A 19,936-nucleotide genomic window follows, 5' to 3' on the forward strand; every position below is an offset into this window, starting at 1 on the left:
ACGAAATTCAAATCAACGAAAAACTTCAATTCATCGAAGAACCCATCGAAATAATGGATCGTGAGGTTAAAAGACTTAAGCAAAACAAGATACCAATTGTTAAGGTTTGATGGAATGCTCGTAGAGGACCCGAGTTCACCTGGGAATTAGAAGATCAGATGAAGAAGAAGTACCCGCACTTATTTCCAGAAGATACGTCAACACCTCCAACTGCTTAAAATTTCGGGACGAAATTTATTTAACGGGTAGGTACTGTAGTGACCCGAACTTTTCCATGTTTATATATATTAAATTAAATTTTTATTTACATGATTACGTGTTTCCAACATGTTAAGCAATCAAACTTGTTAAGACTTGATTAATTGAAATAGGTTTTATATAGACAATTGAACACCCAAGTTAACTGGTGATTCACGAACGTTAAAACTTGTAAAAACTATATGATGTCATATATATGGATATATATATATAGTTACATGGTATTATTATAAGTAAACATATCATTAAGTTTATTAACAATGAACTACATATGTAAAAACAAGACTACTAACTTAATGATTTCGAAACGAGACATATATGTAACGATTATCGTTGTAACAACATTTAACTGTATATATATCATACTAAGATATATTAATATATCATAATATCATGATAATGTAATAATTTAACATCTCTTTAGATATAATAAATAATGGGTTAACAACATTAACAAGATCGTTAACCTAAAGGTTTCAAAACAACATTTACATGTAATGACTAACGATGATTTAACGACTCAGTTAAAATGTATATACATGTAGTATTTTAATATGTATTCATACACTTTTGAAAGACTTCAAGACACTTATCAAAATACTTCTACTTAACAAAAATTCTTACAATTACATCCTCGTTCAGTTTCATCAACAATTCTACTCGTATGCACCCGTATTCGTACTCGTACAATACACAGCTTTTAGATGTATGTACTATTGGTATATACACTCCAATGATCAGCTCTTAGCAGCCCATTTGAGTCACCTAACACATGTGGGAACCACCATTTGGCAACTATCATGAAATATCTCATAAAATTACAAAAACATTAGTAATCATTCATGACTTATTTACGTGTAAACAAAATTACACATCCTTTATATCTAATCCATATACCAATGACCAAAAACACCTACAAACACTTTCATTCTTCAATTTTCGTCATCTAATTGATCTCTCTCAAGTTCTATCTTCAAGTTCTAAGTGTTCTTCATAAATTCTATAAGTTCTAGTTTCATAAAATCAAGAATACTTCCAAGTTTGCTAGCTTACTTCCAATCTTGTAAAGTGATCATCCAACCTCAAGAAATCTTTCTTATTTACAGTAAGATATCTTTCTAATACAATATAATACTCATATTTAAACTTTGATTCAATTTCTATAACTATAACAATCTTATTTCGAGTGGAAATCTTACTTGAACTTGTTTTCGTGTCATGATTCTGCTTCAAGAACTTTCAAGCCATCCAAGGATCCTTTGAAGCTAGATATATTTTTTTCATTTCCAGTAGGTTTATCCACAAAATCTAAGGTAGTAATGATGTTCATAACATCATTCGATTCATATATATATAACTACCTTATTCGAAGGTTTAAACTTGAAATCACTAGAACATAGTTTAGTTAATTCTAAATTTGTTCGCAAATAAAAGTTAATCCTTCTAACTTGACTTTTAAAATCAACTAAACACATGTTCTATATCTATATGATATGCTAACTTAATGATTTAAAACCTGGAAACACGAAAAACACCGTAAAACCGGACATACGCCGTCGTAGTAACACCGCGGGTTGTTTTGGGTTTGATATTTAAAAACTATGATAAACTTTGATTTAAAAGTTGTTCTTCTGGGAAAATGATTTTTCTTATGAACATGAAACTATATAAAAAAATCATGGTTAAACTCAAAGTGGAAGTATGTTTTCCAAAATGGTCATCTAGACGTCGTTCTTTCTACTGAACTGACTACCTTTACAAAAATGACTTGTAACCTGTATTTATGACTATAAACATATGCTTTTTCTATTTAGATTCATAAACTTAAGTTCAATATGAAACCATAGCAATTTGATTCACTCAAAACGGATTTAAAACGAAGAAGTTATGGGTAAAACAAGATTGGATATTTTTTTATTGTTGTAGCTACGGGAAATATTGTAACAATTCTATACAAATCATATCCTAGCTAACTTATATTGTATTATACATGTATTTTAATATATTATGTAATCTTTGGATATCATAGAAACGTATGCAAATGTTTTGACATATCATATCGACCCATCTATATATATTATTTAGAACAACCATAGACACTCTATATGCAGTAATGTTGGAGTTAGCTATACAGGGTTGAGGTTGATTCCAAAAATATATATACTTTGAGTTATGATCTAGCCTGAGACGTGTATACACTGGGTCGTGGATTGATTCAAGATAATATATATCGATTTATTTCTGTACATCTAACTATGGACAACTAGTTGTAGGTTACTAACGAGGACAGCTGACTTAATAAACTTAAAACAGTAAAATGTATTAAAAATATTGTAAATATATTTTGAACATACTTTGATGTATATGTACATAAAAGTTATAGGTTCGTGAATCGACCAGTGACCAAGTCTTACTTCCCGACGAAGTAAAAATCTGTGAAAGTGAGTTATAGTCCCACTTTTAAAATCTAATATTTTGGGAGGAGAATACATGCAGTTTTATAAATGTTTTACGAAATAGACACAAGTAAATGAAACTACATTATATGGGTGAATGATCGAAGCCGAATATGCCCCTTTTTTGCCTGGTAACCTAAGAATTTGGGAACAGACCCCCAAATTGACATGAATCCTAAAGATAGATCTATCGGGCCCAACAAGCCCCATTCTGGAATTCGGAATGCTTTAGTACTTCGAAATTATCATATCCGATGGGTGTCCCGGAATGATGGGGATATTCTATATGCATCTTGTTAATGTCGGTTACAAGTGTTCACCATATGAATGAATTTTATCTCTATGTATGGGATGTATATTGAAATATGAAATCTTGTGGTCTATTATTATGATTTGATAATGAAATGTCCCGTTCTTATTGATTAAAAACGTTCCATATTAATTGATTTCGTTGCGAGGTTTTGACCTCTATATGAGATGTTTTTCAAAGACTGCATTCATTTTTAAAACAAACCATAACCTTTATTTCATAGATAAAGGTTTTAAAAAGCTTTACGTAGATTATCAAATAATGATAATCTAAAATATCCTGTTTACACACGACCATTACATAATGGTTTACAATACAAATATGTTACAACAAAATAAGTTTCTTGAATGCAGTTTTTACACAATATCATACAAGCATGGACTCCAAATCTCGTCCTTATTTAACTATGCGACAGCGGAAGCTCTTAATAATCACCTGAGAATAAACATGCTTAAAACGTCAACAAAAATGTTGGTGAGTTATAGGTTTAACCTATATATATCAAATCATAATAATAGACCACAAGATTTCATATTTCAATACACATCCCATACATAGAGATAAAAATCATTCATATGGTGAACACCTGGTAACCGACAATAACAAGATGCATATATAAGAATATCCCCATCATTCCGGGACACCCTTCGGATATGATATAAATTTCGAAGTACTAAAGCATCCGGTACTTTGGATGGGGTTTGTTAGGCCCGATAGATCTATCTTTAGGATTCGCGTCAATTAGGGTGTCTGTTCCCTAATTCTTAGATTACCAGACTTAATAAAAAGGGGCATATTCGATTTCGATAATTCAACCATAGAATGTAGTTTCACGTACTTGTGTCTATTTTGTAAATCATTTATAAAACATGCATGTATTCTCATCCCAAAAATATTAGATTTTAAAAGTGGGACTATAACTCACTTTCACAGATTTTTACTTCGTCGGGAAGTAAGACTTGGCCACTGTTGATTCACGAACCTATAACAATATATACATATATATTAAAGTATGTTCAAAATATATTTACAACACTTTTAATATATTTTGATGTTTTAAGTTTATTAAGTCAGCTGTCCTCGTTAGTAACCTATAACTAGTTGTCCACAGTTAGATGTACAGAAATAAATCGATAAATATTATCTTGAATCAATCCACGACCCAGTGTATACGTATCTCAGTATTGATCACAACTCAAACTATATATATTTTGGAATCAACCTCAACCCTGTATAGCTAACTCCAACATTCACATATAGAGTGTCTATGGTTGTTCCGAAATATATATAGATGTGTCGACATGATAGGTCGAAACATTGTATACGTGTCTATGGTATCTCAAGATTACATAATATACAATACAAGTTGATTAAGTTATGGTTGGAATAGATTTGTTACCAATTTTCACGTAGCTAAAATGAGAAAAATTATCCAATCTTGTTTTACCCATAACTTCTTCATTTTAAATCCGTTTTGAGTGAATCAAATTGCTATGATTTCATATTGAACTCTATTTTATGAATCTAAATAGAAAAAGTATAGGTTTATAGTCGGAAAAATAAGTTACAAGTCGTTTTTGTAAAGGTAGTCATTTCAGTCGAAAGAACGACGTCTAGATGACCATTTTAGAAAACATACTTCCACTTTGAGTTTAACCATAATTTTTGGATATAGTTTCATGTTCATAATAAAAATCATTTTCTCAGAATAACAACTTTTAAATCAAAGTTTATCATAGTTTTTAATTAACTAACCCAAAACAGCCCGCGGTGTTACTACGACGGCGTAAATCCGGTTTTACGTTGTTTTTCGTGTTTCCAGGTTTTAAATCATTAAGTTAGCATATAATATAGATATATAACATGTGTTTAGTTGATTTTAAAAGTCAAGTTAGAAGGATTAACTTTTGTTTGCGAACAAGTTTAGAATTAACTAAACTATGTTCTAGTGATTACAAGTTTAAACCTTCGAATAAGATAGCTTTATATGTATGAATCGAATGATGTTATGAACATCATTACTACCTTAATTTCCTTGGATAAACCTACTGGAAAAGAGAAAAATGGATCTAGCTTCAATGGATCCTTGGATGGCTCGAAGTTCTTGAAGCAGAATCATGACACGAAAACAAGTTCAAGTAAGATCATCACTTGAAATAAGATTGTTATAGTTATAGAAATTGAACCAAAGTTTGAATATGATTATTACCTTGTATTAGAATGATAACCTACTGTAAGAAACAAAGATTTCTTGAGGTTGGATGATCACCTTACAAGATTGGAAGTGAGCTAGCAAACTTGAAAGTATTCTTGATTTTATGAAACTAGAACTTTTGGAATTTATGAAGAACACTTAGAACTTGAAGATAGAACTTGAGAGAGATCAATTAGATGAAGAAAATTGAAGAATGAAAGTGTTTGTAGGTGTTTTTGGTCGTTGGTGTATGGATTAGATATAAAGGATATGTAATTTTGTTTTCATGTAAATAAGTCATGAATGATTACTCATATTTTTGTAATTTTATGAGATATTTCATGCTAGTTGCCAAATGATGGTTCCCACATGTGTTAGGTGACTCACATGGGCTGCTAAGAGCTGATAATTGGAGTGTATATACCAATAGTACATACATCTAAAAGCTGTGTATTGTACGAGTACGAATACGGGTGCATACGAGTAGAATTATTGATGAAACTGAACGAGGATGTAATTGTAAGCATTTTTGTTAAGTAGAAGTATTTTGATAAGTGTATTGAAGTCTTTCAAAAGTGTATAAATACATATTAAAACACTACATGTATATACATTTTAACTGAGTCGTTAAGTCATCGTTAGTCGTTACATGTAAGTGTTGTTTTGAAACCTTTAGGTTAACGATCTTGTTAAATGTTGTTAACCCAATGTTTATAATATCAAATGAGATTTTAAATTATTATATTATCATGATATTATCATGTATGAATATCTCTTAATATGATATATATACATTAAATGTCTTTACAACGATAATCGTTGCATATATGTCTCGTTTAAAAATCATTAAGTTAGTAGTCTTGTTTTTACATATGTAGTTCATTGTTAATATACTTTATGATATGTTTTCTTATCATAGTATCATGTTAACTATATATATATATATATCCATATATATGTCATCATATAGTTTTTACAAGTTTTAACGTTCGTGAATCACCGATCAACTTGGGTGGTCAATTGTCTATATGAAACATATTTCAATTAATCAAGTCTTAACAAGTTTGATTGCTTAACATGTTGGAAACATTTAATCATGTAAATATCAATCTCAATTAATATATATAAACATGGAAAAGTTCGGGTCACTACAGTACCTACCCGTTAAATAAATTTCGTCCCGAAATTTTAAGCTGTTGAAGGTGTTGACGAATCTTCTGGAAATAGATGCGGGTATTTCTTCTTCATCTGATCTTCACGCTCCCAGGTGAACTCGGGTCCTCTACGAGCATTCCATCGAACCTTAACAATTGGTATCTTGTTTTGCTTAAGTCTTTTAACCTCACGATCCATTATTTCGACGGGTTTTTCGATGAATTGAAGTTTTTCGTTGATTTGGATTTCATCTAACGGAATAGTGAGATCTTCTTTAGCAAAACATTTCTTTAAATTCGAGATGTGGAAAGTGTTATGTACAGCCGCGAGTTGTTGAGGTAACTCTAGTCGGTAAGCTACTGGTCCGACACGATCAATAATCTTGAATGGTCCAATATACCTTGGATTTAATTTCCCTCGTTTACCAAATTGAACAACGCCTTTCCAAGGTGCAACTTTAAGCATGACCATCTCTCCAATTTCAAATTCTATATCTTTTCTTTTAATGTCAGCGTAGCTCTTTTGTCGACTTTGGGCGGTTTTCAACCGTTGTTGAATTTGGATGATCTTCTCGGTAGTTTCTTGTATAATCTCCGGACCCGTAATCTGTCTATCCCCCACTTCACTCCAACAAATCGGAGACCTGCACTTTCTACCATAAAGTGCTTCAAACGGCGCCATCTCAATGCTTGAATGGTAGCTGTTGTTGTAGGAAAATTCTGCTAGCGGTAGATGTCGATCCCAACTGTTTCCGAAATCAATAACACATGCTCGTAGCATGTCTTCAAGCGTTTGTATCGTCCTTTCGCTCTGCCCATCAGTTTGTGGATGATAGGCAGTACTCATGTCTAGACGAGTTCCTAATGCTTGCTGTAATGTCTGCCAGAATCTTGAAATAAATCTGCCATCCCTATCAGAGATAATAGAGATTGGTATTCCATGTCTGGAGATGAATTCCTTCAAATACAGTCGTGCTAACTTCTCCATCTTGTCATCTTCTCTTATTGGCAAGAAGTGTGCTGATTTGGTGAGACGATCAACTATTACCCAAATAGTATCAAAACCACTTGCAGTCCTTGGCAATTTAGTGATGAAGTCCATGGTAATGTTTTCCCATTTCCATTCCGAGATTTCGGGTTGTTGAAGTAGACCTGATGGTTTCTGATGCTCAGCTTTGACCTTAGAACACGTCAAACATTCTCCTACGTATTTAGCAACATCGGCTTTCATACCCGGCCACCAAAAATGTTTCTTGAGATCCTTGTACATCTTCCCCGTTCCAGGATGTATTGAGTATTTGGTTTTATGAGCTTCTCTAAGTACCATTTCTCTCATATCTCCAAATTTTGGTACCCAAATCCTTTCAGCCCTATACCGGGTTCCGTCTTCCCGAATATTAAGATGCTTCTCCGATCCTTTGGGTATTTCATCCTTTAAATTTCCCTCTTTTAAAACTCCTTGTTGCGCCTCCTTTATTTGAGTAGTAAGGTTATTATGAATCATTATATTCATAGATTTTACTCGAATGGGTTCTCTGTCCTTCCTGCTCAAGGCATCGGCTACCACATTTGCCTTCCCCGGGTGGTAACGAATCTCAAAGTCGTAATCATTCAATAATTCAATCCACCTACGCTGCCTCATATTCAGTTGTTTCTGATTAAATATGTGTTGAAGACTTTTGTGGTCGGTATATATAATACTTTTGACCCCATATAAGTAGTGCCTCCAAGTCTTTAATGCAAAAACAACCGCGCCTAATTCCAAATCATGCGTCGTATAATTTTGTTCGTGAATCTTCAATTGTCTAGATGCATAAGCAATCACCTTCGTTCGTTGCATTAATACACAACCGAGACCTTGCTTTGATGCATCACAATAAATCACAAAATCATCATTCCCTTCAGGCAATGACAATATAGGTGCCGTAGTTAGCTTTTTCTTCAATAACTGAAACGCTTTCTCTTGTTCATCATTCCATTCAAATTTCTTCCCTTTATGCGTTAATGCAGTCAAGGGTTTTGCTATTCTGGAAAAGTCTTGGATGAACCTTCTGTAGTAACCAGCTAGTCCTAAAAACTGGCGTATGTGTTTCGGAGTTTTCGGGGTTTCCCACTTTTCAACAGTTTCTATCTTTGCCGGATCCACCTTAATACCTTCTTTGTTCACTATGTGACCGAGGAATTGAACTTCTTCCAACCAAAATGCACACTTTGAAAACTTAGCGTACAATTCTTCCTTCCTCAATACTTCTAACACCTTTCTCAAATGTTCACCGTGTTCTTGGTCATTCTTTGAGTAAATAAGTATGTCATCAATGAAAACAATGACAAACTTGTCAAGGTATGGTCCACACACTCGGTTCATAAGGTCCATGAACACAGCTGGTGCATTAGTTAAACCAAACGGCATGACCATAAACTCGTAATGACCGTAACGTGTTCTGAAAGCAGTCTTTGGAATATCATCTTCTTTCACCCGCATTTGATGATACCCGGAACGTAAGTCAATCTTTGAATAAACAGACGAGCCTTGTAGTTGATCAAATAAGTCATCGATTCTCGGTAGTGGGTAGCGATTCTTGATGGTAAGTTTGTTCAACTCTCGGTAGTCGATACACAACCTGAATGTACCATCTTTCTTCTTGACAAACAAAACAGGAGCTCCCCACGGTGATGTGCTTGGTCGAATGAAACCACGCCCTAAAAGTTCTTGTAATTGGCTTTGCAGTTCTTTCATCTCGCTGGGTGCGAGTCTGTAAGGAGCACGAGCTATTGGTGCAGCTCCTGGTACAAGATCTATTTGAAATTCAACGGATCGATGTGGGGGTAATCCCGGTAATTCTTTCGGAAATACATCGGGAAATTCTTTTGCAATGGGAACATCATTGATGCTCTTTTCTTCAGTTTGTACTTTCTCGACGTGTGCTAGAACAGCATAGCAACCTTTTCTTATTAGTTTTTGTGCCTTCAAATTACTAATAAGATGTAGCTTCGTGTTGCCCTTTTCTCCGTACACCATTAAGGGTTTTCCTTTTTCTCGTATAATGCGAATTGCATTTTTGTAACAAACGATCTCCGCTTTCACTTCTTTCAACCAGTCCATACCGATTATCACATCAAAACTCCCTAACTCTACTGGTATCAAATCAATCTTAAATGTTTCGCTAACCAGTTTAATTTCTCGATTCCGACATATATTATCTGCTGAAATTAATTTACCATTTGCTAATTCGAGTAAAAATTTACTATCCAAAGGCGTCAATGGACAACTTAATTTAGCACAAAAATCTCTACTCATATAGCTTCTATCCGCACCCGAATCAAATAAAACGTAAGCAGATTTATTGTCAATAAGAAACGTACCCGTAACAAGCTCCGGGTCTTCCTGTGCCTCTACCGCATTAATATTGAAAACTCTTCCACGGCCTTGTCCATTCGTGTTCTCCTGGTTCGGGCAATTTCTAATAATGTGGCCTGGTTTTCCACATTTATAACAAACTACATTGGCATAACTTGCTCCGACACTACTTGCTCCGCCATTACTCGTTCCGACACCATTTGTTCCTTTCGTTCTATTAACCCCTGGTCCGTAGACCTCACACTTCGCCGCGCTATGACCATTTCTTTTACACTTGTTGCAAAATTTGGTGCAGAACCCCGAGTGATTCTTTTCACACCTTTGGCATAGCTGCTTCTGATTGTTGTTGTTGTTGCGGTTATTATTGTTGTTGGGATGATTGTTGTAGTTGCTGTTGTTGTTGTTGTTGTTGTTGGGCCGTTTGTTGTAGTTGCGATTGTTGGGATAATTGTTGCGATTATTGTTGTAATTGTTGTTGTTGTTGTATTGGTGATTCTTATCACCGTTTTCCTCCCACTTTCTTTTGACTTGCTTCACATTGGCCTCTTCAGCAGTCTGTTCTTTAATTCTTTCTTCAATCTGGTTCACTAGTTTGTGAGCCATTCTACATGCCTGTTGTATGGAGGCGGGCTCGTGTGAACTTATATCTTCTTGGATTCTTTCCGGTAATCCTTTCACAAACGCGTCGATCTTCTCTTCCTCATCTTCGAATGCTCCCGGACACAATAGGCACAATTCTGTGAATCGTCTTTCGTACGTGGTAATATCAAATCCTTGGGTTCGTAACCCTCTAAGTTCTGTCTTGAGCTTATTGACCTCGGTTCTGGGACGGTACTTCTCGTTCATCAAGTTCTTGAATGCTGACCACGGTAGTGCGTACGCATCATCTTGTCCCACTTGCTCTAGATAGGTATTCCACCATGTTAACGCAGAACCTGTGAAGGTATGCGTAGCGTACTTCACTTTGTCCTCTTCGGTACACTTACTTATGGCAAACACCGATTCAACCTTCTCGGTCCACCGTTTCAATCCGATCGGTCCTTCGGTTCCATCAAATTCCAAAGGTTTGCAGGCAGTGAATTCTTTGTAAGTGCATCCTACACGATTTCCTGTACTGCTAGATCCAAGGTTATTGTTGGTATGTAGCGCAGCCTGTACTGCGGCTATGTTTGAAGCTAGAAAAGTACGGAATTCCTCTTCATTCATATTCACGGTGTGTCGAGTAGTCGGTGCCATTTCCTTCAAAATAGTTAAATGGAACAAGTTAATCATACAGAATATTAAGAGTAGTTAATAGTATTTCGTAGCATAATATGAACTCATTTATAAAAGCTTTTTCTTCATATTAGCATTTTATAAGTTTAAATTCGGGTAGTACCTACCCGTTAAGTTCATACTTAGTAGCTAATATACAATTCAACTACTACAATTCTATATGAAAAACTGATTGTAATAATATTTCGCGTTCAAACTTTTATACAATATTTTACAAACTTACAATACCGCTTATTTTACATAAAGCATGAAATATAGCACACAATAACTTTGATACAAGATAGTTGTGAAGACAATTCTAGCTAGTACACAAGTCGTTCGGCAAAGGCAATAAAGACACGTAATTCATACGTCCAGAAACAAGTCATGCATTCTGGTTTTACTAGGACTACTTCCCATCATTGGTCTTGTGCAACATAACCGTTATGGTCGTTGATAAGACAGCGTGTTGTAACGTCATCAAAGGGACGAGGGTTACGTAATGTCCAACAGTCCCGTAATAATCTAAAAACCTCATTTCTTACCCCAATTACCGACTCCGTCACTTGTGGAAACGTTTTGTTTAATAGTTGTAGCCCGATGTTCTTGTTCTCACTTTGGTGAGAAGCGAACATTACTAATCCGTAAGCATAACATGCTTCTTTATGTTGCATGCTAGCCTTTTTTTCTAAATCACGAAGTCCAATATTCGGATATATTGAGTCAAAATAATTTCTTAACCCGTTGCGTAAAATAGCATTTGGGTTCCCCGCAATATATGCGTCAAAGTAAACACATCGTAACTTATGGGTTTCCCAATGTGATATCCCCCATCTTTCAAACGAAAGTCTCTTATAAACCAAGACATTCTTGGAACGTTCTTCAAATGTCTTACAAACTGATCTCGCCTTAAATAGTTGTGCCGAAGAATTCTGGCCGACTCTAGACAAGATTTCATCAATCATGTCTCCGGGTAGGTCTCTTAAAATATTGGGTTGTCTATCCATTTTGTGTTTTTAAACTGTAAAATAGACAAGAGTTAGATTCATAAAAAAATACTTATTAATACAAGCAATTTTTACATATATCATAAAGCATAAGAACACTATATTACATATATTACACCACACGAATATAACTATCTTATTCCGACTCGCTCGTTTCTTCTTCTTCGGTTTTGGTTCGTTTTGCCAAGTTTCTAGGGATATATGATGTTCCCCTAATACGAGCCGTCGTTGTCCACATTGGTTTAGAAAAACCTGGTGGTTTAGAGGTTCCCGGGTCATTGTTACAACTTAAGAACTTCGGGGGTTGACGATACATATAAAGTTCATCGGGGTTGGAATTAGATTTCTCTATTTTTATGCCCTTTCCCTTATTATTTTCTTTTGCCTTTTTAAATTCAGTTGGGGTAATTTCTATAACATCATTGGAATTCTCGTCGGAATCCGATTCATCGGAGAATTGGTAATCCTCCCAATATTTTGCTTCCTTGGCGGAAACACCATTGACCATAATTAACCTTGGTCGGTTGGTTGAGGATTCTCTTTTACTTAACCGTTTTATTATTTCCCCCACCGGTTCCGATTCTTCTTCCGGTTCCGATTCTTCGTCCGGTTCCGATTCTTCTTCCGGTTCCGACTCTTCTTCCGATTCCTCTTCGGGAACTTGTGAATCAGTCCATGAATCATTCCAATTTACATTTGACTCTTCATTATTATTAGGTGAGTCAATGGGACTTGTTCTAGAGGTAGACATCTATCACATAATATCAAACACGTTAAGAGATTAATATATCACATAATATTCATATGTTAAAAATATATAGTTTCCAACAAAAATGTTAAGCAATCATTTTTAAAGAAAACACGGTCGAAGTCCAGAATCACTAATGCATCCTAACAAACTCGATAAGACACACTAATGCAAAATTCTGGTTCTCTAAGACCAACGCTCGGATACCAACTGAAATGTCCCGTTCTTATTGATTAAAAACGTTCCATATTAATTGATTTCGTTGCGAGGTTTTGACCTCTATATGAGATGTTTTTCAAAGACTGCATTCATTTTTAAAACAAACCATAACCTTTATTTCATAGATAAAGGTTTTAAAAAGCTTTACGTAGATTATCAAATAATGATAATCTAAAATATCCTGTTTACACACGACCATTACATAATGGTTTACAATACAAATATGTTACAACAAAATAAGTTTCTTGAATGCAGTTTTTACACAATATCATACAAGCATGGACTCCAAATCTCGTCCTTATTTAACTATGCGACAGCGGAAGCTCTTAATAATCACCTGAGAATAAACATGCTTAAAACGTCAACAAAAATGTTGGTGAGTTATAGGTTTAACCTATATATATCAAATCATAATAATAGACCACAAGATTTCATATTTCAATACACATCCCATACATAGAGATAAAAATCATTCATATGGTGAACACCTGGTAACCGACAATAACAAGATGCATATATAAGAATATCCCCATCATTCCGGGACACCCTTCGGATATGATATAAATTTCGAAGTACTAAAGCATCCGGTACTTTGGATGGGGTTTGTTAGGCCCGATAGATCTATCTTTAGGATTCGCGTCAATTAGGGTGTCTGTTCCCTAATTCTTAGATTACCAGACTTAATAAAAAGGGGCATATTCGATTTCGATAATTCAACCATAGAATGTAGTTTCACGTACTTGTGTCTATTTTGTAAATCATTTATAAAACATGCATGTATTCTCATCCCAAAAATATTAGATTTTAAAAGTGGGACTATAACTCACTTTCACAGATTTTTACTTCGTCGGGAAGTAAGACTTGGCCACTGTTGATTCACGAACCTATAACAATATATACATATATATTAAAGTATGTTCAAAATATATTTACAACACTTTTAATATATTTTGATGTTTTAAGTTTATTAAGTCAGCTGTCCTCGTTAGTAACCTATAACTAATTGTTCACAGTTAGATGTACAGAAATAAATCGATAAATATTATCTTGAATCAATCCACGACCCAGTGTATACGTATCTCAGTATTAATCACAACTCAAACTATATATATTTTGGAATCAACCTCAACCCTGTATAGCTAACTCCAACATTCACATATAGAGTGTCTATGGTTGTTCCGAAATATATATAGATGTGTCGACATGATAGGTCGAAACATTGTATACGTGTCTATGGTATCTCAAGATTACATAATATACAATACAAGTTGATTAAGTTATGGTTGGAATAGATTTATTACCAATTTTCACGTAGCTAAAATGAGAAAAATTATCCAATCTTGTTTTACCCATAACTTCTTCATTTTAAATCCGTTTTGAGTGAATCAAATTGCTATGATTTCATATTGAACTCTATTTTATGAATCTAAATAGAAAAAGTATAGGTTTATAGTCGGAAAAATAAGTTACAAGTCGTTTTTGTAAAGGTAGTCATTTCAGTCGAAAGAACGACGTCTAGATGACCATTTTAGAAAACATACTTCCACTTTGAGTTTAACCATAATTTTTGGATATAGTTTCATGTTCATAATAAAAATCATTTTCTCAGAATAACAACTTTTAAATCAAAGTTTATCATAGTTTTTAATTAACTAACCCAAAACAGCCCGCGGTGTTACTACGACGGCGTAAATCCGGTTTTACGTTGTTTTTCGTGTTTCCAGGTTTTAAATCATTAAGTTAGCATATAATATAGATATATAACATGTGTTTAGTTGATTTTAAAAGTCAAGTTAGAAGGATTAACTTTTGTTTGCGAACAAGTTTAGAATTAACTAAACTATGTTCTAGTGATTACAAGTTTAAACCTTCGAATAAGATAGCTTTATATGTATGAATCGAATGATGTTATGAACATCATTACTACCTTAATTTCCTTGGATAAACCTACTGGAAAAGAGAAAAATGGATCTAGCTTCAATGGATCCTTGGATGGCTCGAAGTTCTTGAAGCAGAATCATGACACGAAAACAAGTTCAAGTAAGATCATCACTTGAAATAAGATTGTTATAGTTATAGAAATTGAACCAAAGTTTGAATATGATTATTACCTTGTATTAGAATGATAACCTACTGTAAGAAACAAAGATTTCTTGAGGTTGGATGATCACCTTACAAGATTGGAAGTGAGCTAGCAAACTTGAAAGTATTCTTGATTTTATGAAACTAGAACTTTTGGAATTTATGAAGAACACTTAGAACTTGAAGATAGAACTTGAGAGAGATCAATTAGATGAAGAAAATTGAAGAATGAAAGTGTTTGTAGGTGTTTTTGGTCGTTGGTGTATGGATTAGATATAAAGGATATGTAATTTTGTTTTCATGTAAATAAGTCATGAATGATTACTCATATTTTTGTAATTTTATGAGATATTTCATGCTAGTTGCCAAATGATGGTTCCCACATGTGTTAGGTGACTCACATGGGCTGCTAAGAGCTGATCATTGGAGTGTATATACCAATAGTACATACATCTAAAAGCTGTGTATTGTACGAGTACGAATACGGGTGCATACGAGTAGAATTATTGATGAAACTGAACGAGGATGTAATTGTAAGCATTTTTGTTAAGTAGAAGTATTTTGATAAGTGTATTGAAGTCTTTCAAAAGTGTATAAATACATATTAAAACACTACATGTATATACATTTTAACTGAGTCGTTAAGTCATCGTTAGTCGTTACATGTAAGTGTTGTTTTGAAACCTTTAGGTTAACGATCTTGTTAAATGTTGTTAACCCAATGTTTATAATATCAAATGAGATTTTAAATTATTATATTATCATGATATTATCATGTATGAATATCTCTTAATATGATATATATACATTAAATGTCTTTACAACGATAATCGTTGCATATATGTCTCGTTTAAAAATCATTAAGTTAGTAGTCTTGTTTTTACATATGTAGTTCATTGTTAATATACTTTATGATATGTTTTCTTATCATAGTATCATGTTAACTATATATATATATCCATATATATGTCATCATATAGTTTTTACAAGTTTTAACGTTCGTGAATCACCGATCAACTTGGGTGGTCAATTGTCTATATGAAACATATTTCAATTAATCAAGTCTTAACAAGTTTGATTGCTTAACATGTTGGAAACATTTAATCATGTAAATATCAATCTCAATTAATATATATAAACATGGAAAAGTTCGGGTCACTACAGATAATATATAGGTTAAACCTATAAATCACCAACATTTTTTGTTGACGTTTTAAGCATGTTTATTCTCAGGTGATTATTAAGAGCTTCTGCTGTTGCATACTAAAATAAGGACAAGATTTGGAGTCCATGCTTGTATGATATTATGTAAAAACTGCATTCAAGAAACTTATTTTTGATGTAATATATTCTTATTGTAAACCATTATGTAATGGTCGTGTGTAAACGGTATATTTTAGATTATCATTATTTAATAATCTACGTAATGCTTTTTAAACCTTTATTGATAAAATAAAGGTTATGATTGTTTTAAAAATGAATACAGTCTTTGAAAAACGTCTCATATAGAGGTCAAAACCTCACAACGAAATCAATTAATATGGAACGTTTATAATCAATATGAACGGGACATTTCATTTGGGTTCTGAAATTTGGTGATTTGCGATAACTTGTTTTGGTTGAATCTCACAAATCTAGATACACTATTCACCCTGGTTCAGGGAAGATGTATCATGATCTTAAGGAGTTATACTGGTGGCCTAACTTGAAGGCTGATGTGGCTAATTATGTGGCCAAGTGTTTCATCTGTGCTAAGGTTAAATCCGAACATCAGAAACCATTCGGACTTCTGGTACAACCTGAGATTCCCGAGTGGAAGTGGGAAGGTATTACAATGGACTTTATCACAAAGTTACCGAGAGTTGTGGGTGGTTACAATACCATTTGGGTGATTGTTGATCGACTCACAAAGTCAGCTCACGTTTTGCCGATTAAGGAAACAGATTCAATGGAAAAACTTACTCATCTGTGAATCATCACATTCCATTAGAAATTCAGCATGACTTATTATAATATAATCACGTTGGCCAAGTGTCATTATATTATACTAACTCATGCTTCAATTCCCAAAACTTCTCCAGAAACCATTCATAATTTAAACTCGAATTTTAGAGACATTTAGAAACTAAAATAGTTCCCTTTATGATGTAATATAGATAAATAATTTCGAACAAGAATATTTATGAATATATCTTCAGAAATATCGAAGATATTTATGACGATATTTTGGAGTTTCTAAGATCGAAGGTTGATGAATAAAATTCTTCCGCCAGGATTTAGAATAAATAAGGAGCAATATATTTGTTAAAGAGTTCATTAGATAGAAAATCATCTGGATTCATTAAGTACCGGTTTAGTCCTAGTGATTTGTCCAAAACCTCTTTCATAGTTTCGCATAATCCGCTTTCCAGTATCAATTTTTCTATTGAGGGTTTCCGACACTCCATTCTTTATTATCAAGCTTTTGGTCTGTAAGACCATCTATAGATTTTGCTGCTTCATCAACATTCAAAGTTATCTTAACTGAATCATTGGTTATCAATTCGAGATGTTTCAAGAATTTTGAAGGATTTGAACGGAGATGGTAATCGTCAAGATATAAAGGATGGTTTATGATAGAATCAAGTGGCAACTTGAGGAAATATTTAACTGTAGTGATGTAACTTATTAATGACATTTTTAATCAAAATGTGTTATAATTAATATTTCCTACTCTTTTAATACTCTTTAATTGTCCAAGGTTAATAGTCCAATGTTAGTAGTCCAATAATCCAATATTCCGATATGTAATCTTAGAATTTAAAATATTTAAGATCCGAAGATGATGGAGAAATTTTACGTAGTTAATTAATTGGTTACTAATCAATTTTATTTTATTCATTATTTTCTTCATTATGCCACTTGTCAAATCTTGACTTGGATTTTGATTGACAGAAACTCATATATGAAATTGAATTGGAATGAAAATGGTTATTCTTTGGTGAACGAATACGTATATCTGTGGTTGTATGTAGGATTGTAGATGACTATTGAATTGGATTTGAAGAATGTACAGTGTAACACATTAATGTGAAATCTAAATATTCCTCAGGTATTACCTACCCGTTAAAATATTTTTACCATTAACAATTTGTACAAAAGAATTTTTAGTTACAATCTTTATGAAAATATACTTACATATATATTTTCTTCAGATGTAATCGTGGATTTAATGAGTTAATATGATATTAAACTCATCTGATTTATGGTTAGAACTAGAATACATAATCTCTAAAATATTAGAAATTACATAATCGCCAGGTAGAACGAAGATAAATGACGTAGAACGATAGGTAAAATGGTGATTAGGTTCGAGGTTTAGGTTGTGATGTTGAGGCATGTGATGTTGAAACTTGGGTTGTTGGTGGTACTGTTGGTGTTGGTGCTGTTGCTGAAGCTGGTAAGTTTTGCACCATATTCTCCAAATTGATTACTCGAGCGCGAAGCTCGTTGACTTCTTCCATTACTCCGGGATGATTGGCGGTTGAAACGAGCGAATGAATAAGGTTTAGAATTGAAGATACTATGTAATCATTGCAAACTATTCTGGAAATGAGAGTGAAAATGGTGTCTCGGACTGGTTTGCTGGTAAGTGCTTCAGGTTCTTGGTCAAGAGAGGAATGTGGTGGATGAAAGGGATCGCCTTCTTCTCTTCTCTGTTGATTAAGTCGACTACGAACCCATCCCCAATTCATCCAGAATTGACGATGGCTGATTAGTTGATCCATTTTGGTCACACTGCTTTCGGAGCTCGAGTGAAAATCCATATCGGAATCCGAGGGACTTAAACTAGTGGCGAGTTCCATTTCGTACGATTGAATAAAGGATTTTTCGATATGAAATGATTCCCGGCTATTGGATGGTATTCTAATTACATAGAATATCAAAAGATTTCGTAGATTACAGAGGAATTTACGGAATATGTCAGGCAAAGTTTACAATAACAGATACGCTAAGATATAAATTAGCAGATACGCTAAGATATGAATTTTGTCTATACACTATCGATGCACTAAATACAGTAAGTCGTGTCTAGACTAAGAATGATAAGCAGGTAATTTTCGACATGAAATGATAAGCAAAACTTTTGACATGCAGCTAAGGTCGAAGTCCAGACTTACTAATGCATCCTAAAAACTATCAGTTAGACACACTAATGCAAGACCTGGTTCGCTAAGACCACCGATTTGATACCAACTGAAATGCCCCGTTCATATCGATTATAAACGATTCACGATAGTTGATTTCATTATGAGGTATTTGACCTCTAAATGATATATTTTACAAACATTGCATTCGTTTTTAAAAGACAAACTTTCATCACATCGAAAGTTGACGGCATGCATACCATTTCATGATATATCTAACTATAATTGACTTAATAATATTTTTTATGAAGTCAATGACTCGAATGCAACGTCTTTTGAAATATGCCATGAATTACTCCAAGTAATATCCCTAGAATGAGCAAATGCACATCGGAAGATTTCTTTCATACCTGAGAATAAACATGCTTTAAAGTGTCAACCAAAAGGTTGGTGACTTCATAAGTTTATCGTAAACAATAAAATTCATCATTTTGATAGACCACAAGATTTCAAAAACAGTACACCTATCTCGTGTACGAAACCATTTTTCATAATGCTTAGCAGAGTAGGTTCGTATCCTTTTCTCCCCCGTAGGTTGCCTCGCGATTTTTAAATAACCGTACACATATCTCGTGAACAAAAATAACATACACATAACCTGTGTATAAAATCATTCTCTCGATACATAACATTCATTTAAATTTTATTGCTCAACATGGTAACCGACCTTAACATATAATGTGCATCAATAATATCCCTAAAACAGAAC

This window comes from Rutidosis leptorrhynchoides, chromosome 4 (genome assembly GCF_046630445.1).
Source record: "Rutidosis leptorrhynchoides isolate AG116_Rl617_1_P2 chromosome 4, CSIRO_AGI_Rlap_v1, whole genome shotgun sequence".
NCBI lineage: Eukaryota > Viridiplantae > Streptophyta > Magnoliopsida > Asterales > Asteraceae > Rutidosis > Rutidosis leptorrhynchoides.